Source organism: Clytia hemisphaerica, unplaced genomic scaffold, assembly GCF_902728285.1.
Source record: "Clytia hemisphaerica strain Z4C2 unplaced genomic scaffold, Clytia hemisphaerica genome assembly, whole genome shotgun sequence".
NCBI classification, from domain to species: Eukaryota; Metazoa; Cnidaria; class Hydrozoa; order Leptothecata; family Clytiidae; genus Clytia; species Clytia hemisphaerica.
In genome coordinates, this window is record NW_027103283.1 from 354,123 (window position 1) to 363,575 (window position 9,453).

Sequence of the window (9,453 nt, forward strand, 5' to 3'; positions counted from 1 at the left end):
TAAGTTGGCTGCATCATCAGGCACAATGGTTCTGCAGTTCTGGCGTATCGAATTGATTTTATCTCTTGAATCATTTCGAAGTTGGATTCCCATATGGATCTAAGGTTGTCCGGTATGGCATCGTCCCACTTCAAACCACGTTGTACGATGTTGTGGAGATCAATCCTGAGTGATGCAGTGATTGGTGTGATCTTCCCAGTGATGTCGAATAGCTCGTGCACCTTGGATACGCAATGACGCCTTGTGAGGGTGGATGGAACGATACCAACTTTCTCATCTGGTTTCTTTCCTCGTCGTTTCTTGGCGAAGTTTAGTTCGGATACGTCGATCGATACTTACGGTTACGTCAGTATGAAATGCGACTTTGTGACAGTACCAGCGAATGAGGATTTCAACAAGTTTATTCATACCGTTGGTGCCCTTTGCGAGAATTGAGTTAAGACTGTAGCCGTTGTTTGTTGGTTGTGATGCGTCGAAAACGACTCGGCAAGGTGTTGTGACGGAGCTTGCTTTCCAAACTGCCCTCCATGGTATAAAGTTTTGAATTGGGCTGTGTGCCAATTGGTTTTGAATGTTGGGATGAAGGTTCCTGACGAAGTCGACGTGGCCAAGTTTTTGGAGCTTAGCCTCAGATTCGATGACGTCACGTTTGTCATTCGGGTAAGAGGATAACTTCTTGACTTGTTGGTCGTACACCTTCTTGGCTTTCATTCGATTTGGATGTAGTCTGATATTGGGATCTTGTGTGAAGGGTAGAGTTGCCACAGTGATCTTCTCGTTTGGTATGACTTCGATTCAGCCCTCGAATTTCAGGTCGGCATTCGGCAGTGCCGACCTAAAAGCCGACCAAAGAGTGCGTATGGTCGGCAGTTCATTGCCGACCATATTCATTGATTCTCTCGGCAGCCGACCATAAGTTATCTTTTAGCTCAGCAAAGCCGACCTTAACAGCAACTGTAACTGTAAAATGAAAGTCTCTAATAAGAACCATATCGCACTCAAATAAAAAAACAAACATTGCCGTAGCCTTTAAACAACTTTGCCGACCTAAAATATAGCTCAGATCGGCATTGCCGACCTAAAAACAAGCTTAGGTCGGCAAAATTTTGCCGGCCAAAGGCCGGATTTGGACGGCACTTACTTTTACTTGAATTTCGAGGGCTGTCAATTGACTTGTTGATGATATCTTGTTCGATCTCTTCACAAATACTGATGGCTGTTATGGAATCGTTGGTCTTGCAGTTTTCGCAGTCTCGACACTTCATACATCGGTAATTGATGATGCTACCAGCTGTCTCTGCTTCGTCGAATTGGTTTTTGTTGGGTTTTGCACAAAGGAGTGGTACGTCTGGGTTGACACTAAAACCAGACTTGTAAATTGTTAATTGATTTGAAAAGAAAGTATTCTTACCACTTCCTTTGAATTGCTGTTCGATCATTGAGAATATTTCGTGTGGTCCTCCAATTATACCACGACTGCCATCTGGATTTTTGAACAATGATTTGTAAATGGTGAGTCCTGAAGGCATTTGGAAGATCACCTTGGGGTGGTATCGTAGGTATCGTATGCCAATCATAAGGTCGACGTCACCTCCGACGGATGATGGAAGCTTTGGTAAAGTTGACGGATTCCCTCCACTCCGACGAAATGCATCATGGATATCATCTTTGACTTGACCATCGAGAGGGTAATTTGGAAATGTTGAAGTGATCTTCTTGAGAGCGACACCGGTGAGTGTCACATTTGAGCCGTCAAAGGTTGGTAGATCGATACTGTAGATGCCCTTGGATGACAGTGTTGATACGTCGCCAACACCACCAAGCTTGATAGGTCCCTTTTCTTTAAGTCGGGCTCTCGATTCCAATTGATCGATCGCGTGGTCACGTACAACAAAATCGCTGCACCCAGAATCGTAGAAGATCAGGTAAGATTTTGAGTTGATGATTTGTTGAAGCTGATATATACCTGAAGCTGAGTCGTCATTTCAAGATTGAAACGTGTAGTAGTTCGATATCGTTTTTGAAAATTCTGGGATGTTGGGTCGTTTGACAATGCTTCGCGATTTGAATTGTTCCAGTACTTCTTGGTTGCCGGGATCTGACTTGTGGTCGTTGCAAACGAGAATGTGCTTCTTCATTGTGTACTTCTCGTGGCTCGGATGTTGACATGTGAAGACCTTTTGACATTTGCCTTCACGATGTTTTCCTGTAGTGGCTTGAGCTCCTGGAAATAAGCACTGATAGCAAAGGTTTTTACGTTTGAGTTCTGCAAAACGATTTGAAGGTCTCATCTCGACGAACTTTTTGCACACAAAGTATTGAATCAATTTTGTGCCCTGTGGACCAGAAGTCAATATATGATCGGACGAATCACAAATAAAACATTTCGATTGGTCAAGTGGGGATGAAGTAGGATCACTCACCTCTGTATCAGTATAATGTGAACGTGGTTGTTTCGGTGGTTGTTTTGGAGGTTCGTTGGTTTGCTTTTTGATCAACATCTTTTGTTGCTGAATCTTCATCTCTGATTCAAGGAAAATGATGAGTCTCTTCCATTCAGCTTTGGGGGATAACGTTTCGTTTGAAATCTGTGTCAACCAACGAGATAATCTAGCATTTCCGATCAGCGAGTAGATTTTGTTGATACCACCTCCATAGTAGAGGAACTGCTCGATCTTGTGTGTTTCTGCAGTTGTCGATAACTCTTTGAGGAGATTGACCATCTTGTTGAGGGCGTTGGCTGTGGATTCAGGATCTTTCATCCGATAGAGAGGATCGAGATTGGCCAGTCGGTTGAGTTTTTGGTTGAGTAGTATCATAACGTCACCGTATGTTGATTTAAGGCGTGACCAAATCTCGTCAATGTCGGTGAGCATCTTGACGACACCTAAAGCTGGTTCTTGTAGGTAATTATTCTTTAGAAGATCTCCTAACAAATGTTTTGGTGTTGATTTCTCGTGGACCTTACTGAAATTGTCTTTGAAAGTATAAATGTCTATGACGTCATCGTAGCCACTAAATTTGCTAATTTCGATATTAAGTTTGGCAGCTGAGAAGAGCTTTTGTTTGTAGACATCACGATCTCCAAGAGAAGAGGTTAAGTGTTCGACAAAATTTGACTTTGTTGTAATTAATAGTTCATACCTCTCTCCTAATGTTTTAATTTCCAATAAGGTTTCAGGAGTTGAAACTGGTTTTTCTAGCAGAATAGATTGATATTTCTTGGCAATTCTGTCGATTTGGTTATCTCTGCTGGCAAGACTGGATTTGATCTGGATAAGCTCTTCATCGGTGAGATTGGATGTATTCTGTTCGAATTCTTTGATAAGGTCGTTGACTGTTCGTGTACTTAGTGTCCTTGATGGAGAAGAGTAGAGCGTCTTTCTTACCATCGTTTTGTTGTTGAATCTTTGTGTCCACGATTTGTCTGAGTTTTGCTCTGGAGTCTTTGATTTTACGCACATAATCTCTGATTGATTGAAGAGATGCTTTTGTCGAGACGAGAAGCTCGTGTTCTGGGTTTTCGGCATGGATTGCGTTCTCGTTTTCTCTGAGGAGCAAACGTAGCCCCATCAGTTGTTGAATAGATTCATCTATGTCGGTCAACGTGGAGGTGGGAGGGATTCTCCTCAATGACATCGGTGACCTCTTGAATGGCGATTTTCGTTGAATTGATTATTTCGACGGACATATTAACTGTCCTGTTGGTGGTTCGTATTGACGTTTGATTTGGTTTGATTACACGTTTCCCAGTTGAGTGGAGAATTTGATAGTCGATCCTTGGAACGTTTCGAAGATTTCTTGACATGTAATCGACGAATTGATTTGATGAATGATCGACTACTTGTTTGAATGTGGCGGGATATAAAACTTGAGACGTTTGTAACGATTGACAGGTTCAAACTATTGAATTGAAAAGTAAATAATGACAAGGATTGACTATTTGAAAATTTGAAAATTGAAATTATAAAATACTTAAACTGAAATGACGCAAATGAAAACTGAGAAAAATGTGATTGAACAAACAGAAAATGAGCAAAATGAGACGCACAAAGAAAAAAATGACACATGAACTCGCAAGAAAATAGCACACTGAGAATTCAACAGAAAAAGAAATATTGATAAAACCATGTGTCATTTAAGTCTATAAATAAATTTTTACAAAGTGTTTTTGATAAATATGATAAATAAATAAAATCTTACCAAGTTAGCCCAAATGAATATCCCTGAATGAGCTTGAAAATTGGTTGAAATTTAATTGAAAATTGATGAAATTGAAAGTTGAAATTTGTTGAAGTTGAAAATTCATTGATGTTGAAATTTTGTATACGAACCCATCTCCTCGCACTTCTCTCTCATAGAGAATGATAAAAAACTTGGATTGGAGATCAGAAAAAGTGAATCGGATTTATGAGTCTCTCAAATACCCGAGAGACTTTGAATAATGACGTAATCTATTTATAAGTAATTAGCTAAAGTATAATTTTTTTATTGCACGATTTTTTATGTGATAATTAAATAAAAACAATCAAACGAAATAACTTTTTCATTCAATGATCGCATTACAACCAGTGTGCAAACGATCTTTTGAAGGAAAAAATTAGAGCTCCAATCGCAGGTAATACTTTAACTTTCTTCCAAGATGATACAGGGGTATTTGAACTTTTCAAAACCACGCGCTTTTTTACTAAAAAAGCGTCTTTTTTATAAGAACTTTAGCGTTTTACTAACCTGTTTATTTTTTGTAAATATTTTCTTGTCGTCCATTTTTTTTGTTTTCTTTTTAAAGTTTTGCTCATCGAAAAGCGCCGCAATGTAGTGTCTTCTTTTTTAATTGAGATCACCGACGCTGTCGAATGTTTTGACGTTGCAATGTCTTCATTTTGAATATGGTGCTCGGATCGTTCGCGGACTGGAACCTTTTTTATATCAACTACTGGTGATATGTTTCTATTGATTTTGAATTAAAGAGCTACCATGTTTCAATGAAATTTTGTGTGATGGAAGATAACAGGTTCTTAAAAGAGGAAAGTCATTTTCAGAACGTTTCTTGCACAAATTTTCTTATTAAAAACACTTCCTCTCGCGATCAGCTATGTTTACCCGAATTTCGTAATTCTTTTACTTGGCCTCAATCAAAATCGGTTTAGTGTTGTTCTAGTGCTCCATTTATTTTAATTTTTGGAGAGGTTGCAAGGAAAAGTTTAAGGATTCTGCTGCACAAAGGAAGTTCAATAGAAGTTTGTTTTTGGTTTTTTTTCTTTTCAAGTTTAAAGATGCTCGTTCGTTTACTGGGGCCGTTCGTGCGCAGGTGACTTGACTCTTTAGTCTACCACCAGCCGCCAGTAGGTTTGTCTTGCAATTCCTGCATAAATAACCTGCATGCGTAATTTTTTGTTCTTTTAAACCACATGTAGTTAATAGCAGGTTAATACACCTCTTTCCTGTAATTCAAACTTCTCAGAAATGGCCCGGGAAAATGTGCGCTCCACCGTTGTGTATAAAATTGTTTGGGAGGTAAACGAACGCGTTTTTGCCTGCAAGGGGTTAGGGAAAGTTGGTTTTCAGCTTCTAATTTTTTGTGGCAGGTCCAAAATGCATAAAACATAATGCATATTGCATAATGCATAATGCATAATATTTGAAAAAAAATGTCAATTTTAGAGGCTATAATAAAGATAATTTGAAAGATAATACTTTCAACACAACGAATATACCATTTGCTATCAGAAAAAAAAGGGTAGGAAGCTGTAAATTTGAATTTTGGATGAAGAAAATCCATGATCCACTGAAAATGCTTGTCGCCTTTTTGATTTTCATATAGTTGTATTTTACACATGGCTTATAAGCAGGTCCTAGGTCCCCCCTAAGAATTTAGGTGCCCCCTAGGATTTAGGTGGCCCCTATTTGAAAAATATTCTAGGTGGCCCCTAAAAGTTCAAAAATCAAAAACAGCTAAAAATTGAAATCGTAGATATACTTTTAGAAAAACTTTCTTTTTTGTCAAGTGTAATTAAATACAACAGTTTTAAAAATAGCTACTTAAAGGCAAACAAAAGAAAAAAAATTAGGTCCACCCTAGCTCAGTAGGTGGCCCCTGGCCAAAGACTATTTGTAGGTACCAGTTGCCCTGAGACCTTTTAACCCCCCCCCCCCTGCGAGCAGGGGGGGGTGAAGCCATGTTACATAACGTAGTATACTGTAGTGTAGAAAAAACACCTCCTCCACCTCCAAAAAATCTCCTCTGTATATTACTTTTCTAACTCGAAAACGTAAATTTTGTAGCAAGATCTTTATTCTGGGTTTTCTCAGAGATCTTTTCGAACTATTGCTAATAAATTTCAACGGGTTTTCCTTCTTACAAAGCATTAACCATGTGAATGCTTTTTGTTAGATAAGCCAATATCCAGCCAATATAAATTAAAGAGCTTCATGGGAAAGCTAGATCAAAGAAAATAGACTTCGAATATATTTACATTTGAATGTTTATGTGTTTACCTTTTTTTGAGAAAAAAGAAAGGGGAAAACCTTTTCTGATCTGTTCCATCTTCTTATTATTTATGCTGACGGAAAACCGTTATGATTAGAATGTTTTCTCTTTCGTTTGGATTCGAAAAGTTCACAGTTTTAGCCTCTACAAAGGAGAGTTTTAGAAAATATAAAATCGTTCTGTATCTACACAATACTGTTATGCATTATGGTTTATGCATTTTGTACCTGCCAGTTTTTATTTTTTATTTTTAGTAATTCAGGATCTTTTAGAAAGAGCCCCTCCTTTAGGAGACTTTTTTAGCATTATATAGTTGGCCAGGTTTCAAAATTCTGAATGCAGGACAAGATCGGGGTTCTCTCAATCAGGTTCAGTATATAAGTATTTTTACATGACATCATCCGTGCAGCAAATTACACCCCTCATAATTTGTTCATTATATTCAGGCGGAAGGCGGTTTGGCGGTGGGTGCTCTCTAATTCTCCAATCAGCATTGATCATTTTGAAGGAAAACAAAAAATTAAAAAGAGCGCGCTAACAGTGACAATTCATGGTCTCTCCTCCAGCCATGGTCTCTTTTGCAGAAATGTTGGCTCATTTAGTGTTGTTTATTGCTTAGTTTATGGACATAAAAACTTGTATGTGCCCCTGTGTGCCCAGCCAGTCATACAGGCTACACGTAAATAATGAGGAAAAAAGCAGTGATCAAAGTAAGGTTTTTTCTTCAAGTCAGTATTTTAGAGAATCAGTCATGTTCATTGTCACCCATAGATTGCAGCGGATTCCTCTTCGTAAAAATTGCCATTCAATGACTGATTTTAAGCCAATTATCCAATAAACTTTTTCTCCATTGAAAATTGTTGTACCTTTTCGATTTTGGCTGATTTGTTAATCTTGTTTCTGTGTAACCAATCTGAAGGCTTCACACCCGCCAGCACATCTCTGAATAAAGTGCAACAAAGTAAAACTTTAACATCAGTTAAAATTTCTTAAATTTGCCTTCAAGAGCTTTTCAGTAAATTGACCTGTAAAATTTTTTGATTGATCCACTCAGGATCTTAACATTTTGAGGGCAGACCCCTGTGCTATACATATCGAATTGGTCACAATTAGTTTATACAATTTATTCAGTTTTCTATGTTTTTAGATGGCTTTTGGTAAAGGTGGTAAAGGTGCAATAGTGATGCTTCATAAATTTGCTCAACGAATCTTTTAAAACCAACTTCAACTGATGACTGAAGCACCATATAAATGATAGCCATGGAAATTCCTCAAAAGAGTGTTATCAATCTTGAGTTCTTTCCAGAATCGACAACATAGCCTAAAAATACCACCATCTTTTCAAGCACATATAAAAAGTGAATGAGCTTGAAATGCGTTCCTAATGGCTTTTTTAACCCAGGTACATGTTGACTTTTAGAAGTTGCAACAACTTCAAACAATTTCATGTTTCAGGGTCAACATAAATACACTCTTGCCGTCCGTTCACCAGTCACACAAAACTGCAATAAAAATTTCCAACAAGGGTTTTTCCCTAATATTTTCTTCCAGACAGCCACTCAAAAATCCCAAATATAAATGTTTTGCGTGCAGTAGATTCATAACCTCCTGTAAATCATACACCATGTAGTTTTTCTATTTTCACCTGATGTTTCATTGTGGTAAACGGTACAGTAGGCCTTGCAAAGCAATGTTAAAAGCTATACCATGCAGTTTTTCAAGTATCTTTGTCTTCTTTTCCATATGCAGTAAACCTGTAGCAATATCCAACCCTAGTGGAACTGTTAACTCAGCTCATCTTTGAGGTAAGGAAATAACTGTGGCAGCTGCTTCTGAGATTTCTTTTTCACAAATAGCCTGAACAGCTGAAAACTCGTGGTCTTTGAGTACTGATAAACGAAAATTTCCATATATATGGGAGACGATAAACTTACATTTAGCATCAACATGATTTTTTTTGCACACAAAGGTTTTAAAATCTCTTTAGCACCATTCCGACAAAAATGTGAGAAATTCATAGTGGTACTAAAATTAGTATATAGGCAAGTACTTTTTTATTTTCTGGTTTACGGACATTTGGAGATGATCTTTTGGAGCGGAGGATGGAAAAAAAAAAAATAAAATTGTTGTTTTCAAACTTTATAATGTTGGAGAAAATAAAATGTGTTTTGAGGAAACTTACATACACAGCAGAAAATAAAAGAAAGTTTTTCAGCTGGAAAATTGTGTTGAGCGCCATTGGAGGAAGCATATTGGGAAAAAGAGATAACTGTTTTTATACCCTTTTATCTTTCCTGCTCTTATAAAATGAAGTTTTCTAAAAAAATCCATTTTATGGCAGATTAAACAGAATCGGAAGTGCAAAAATAAATAAAATTTCTATGAATTTCAATTTCATTTTTATTTTATTTTTGCAAAAAAAACGTTGGCGATTCCGTAAACCAGAAAATAAAAAAGTAATTGCCATAGTAATTTTTATTATTTTTTGAATCTTTTTCAAAATTTATTGTCGTTTTCAAGAAAATAATTTTCCAAAAAAAATTCAAAATTTTTTCTCATTTTGAAATGTTTTCCAACATTATTTTGCATTCAGTCAATTTATAAAATAGCATTGCTTTAAGGTATAAATTTGTGAAAAAAATCAATTTTCTGCAAAAATCAGCAATTAATCAGCAAGTAGACAAAATTTGTCCTTAGAAGACAAAAAGGGTAGTCTCTGTGTCAGAGATTTTATTCTTGAAAACTCAGTATAAAATGATAACCTGAGATTCCCCCCTGTCCCAAAGGTTATGCAAAAGATTTTTTTTAACGTTTGTTCTTTCCAACACTGAACTCGTTTTGCAGGTCATTATACAAAATAAACAAAACCACATAAATATAAGTTATCACATAATCAGGCATTGGTCACACCTGGTCAAACCTTCATTTTTGTCACACTAATTTCTAATCGATTTTCAATTTTT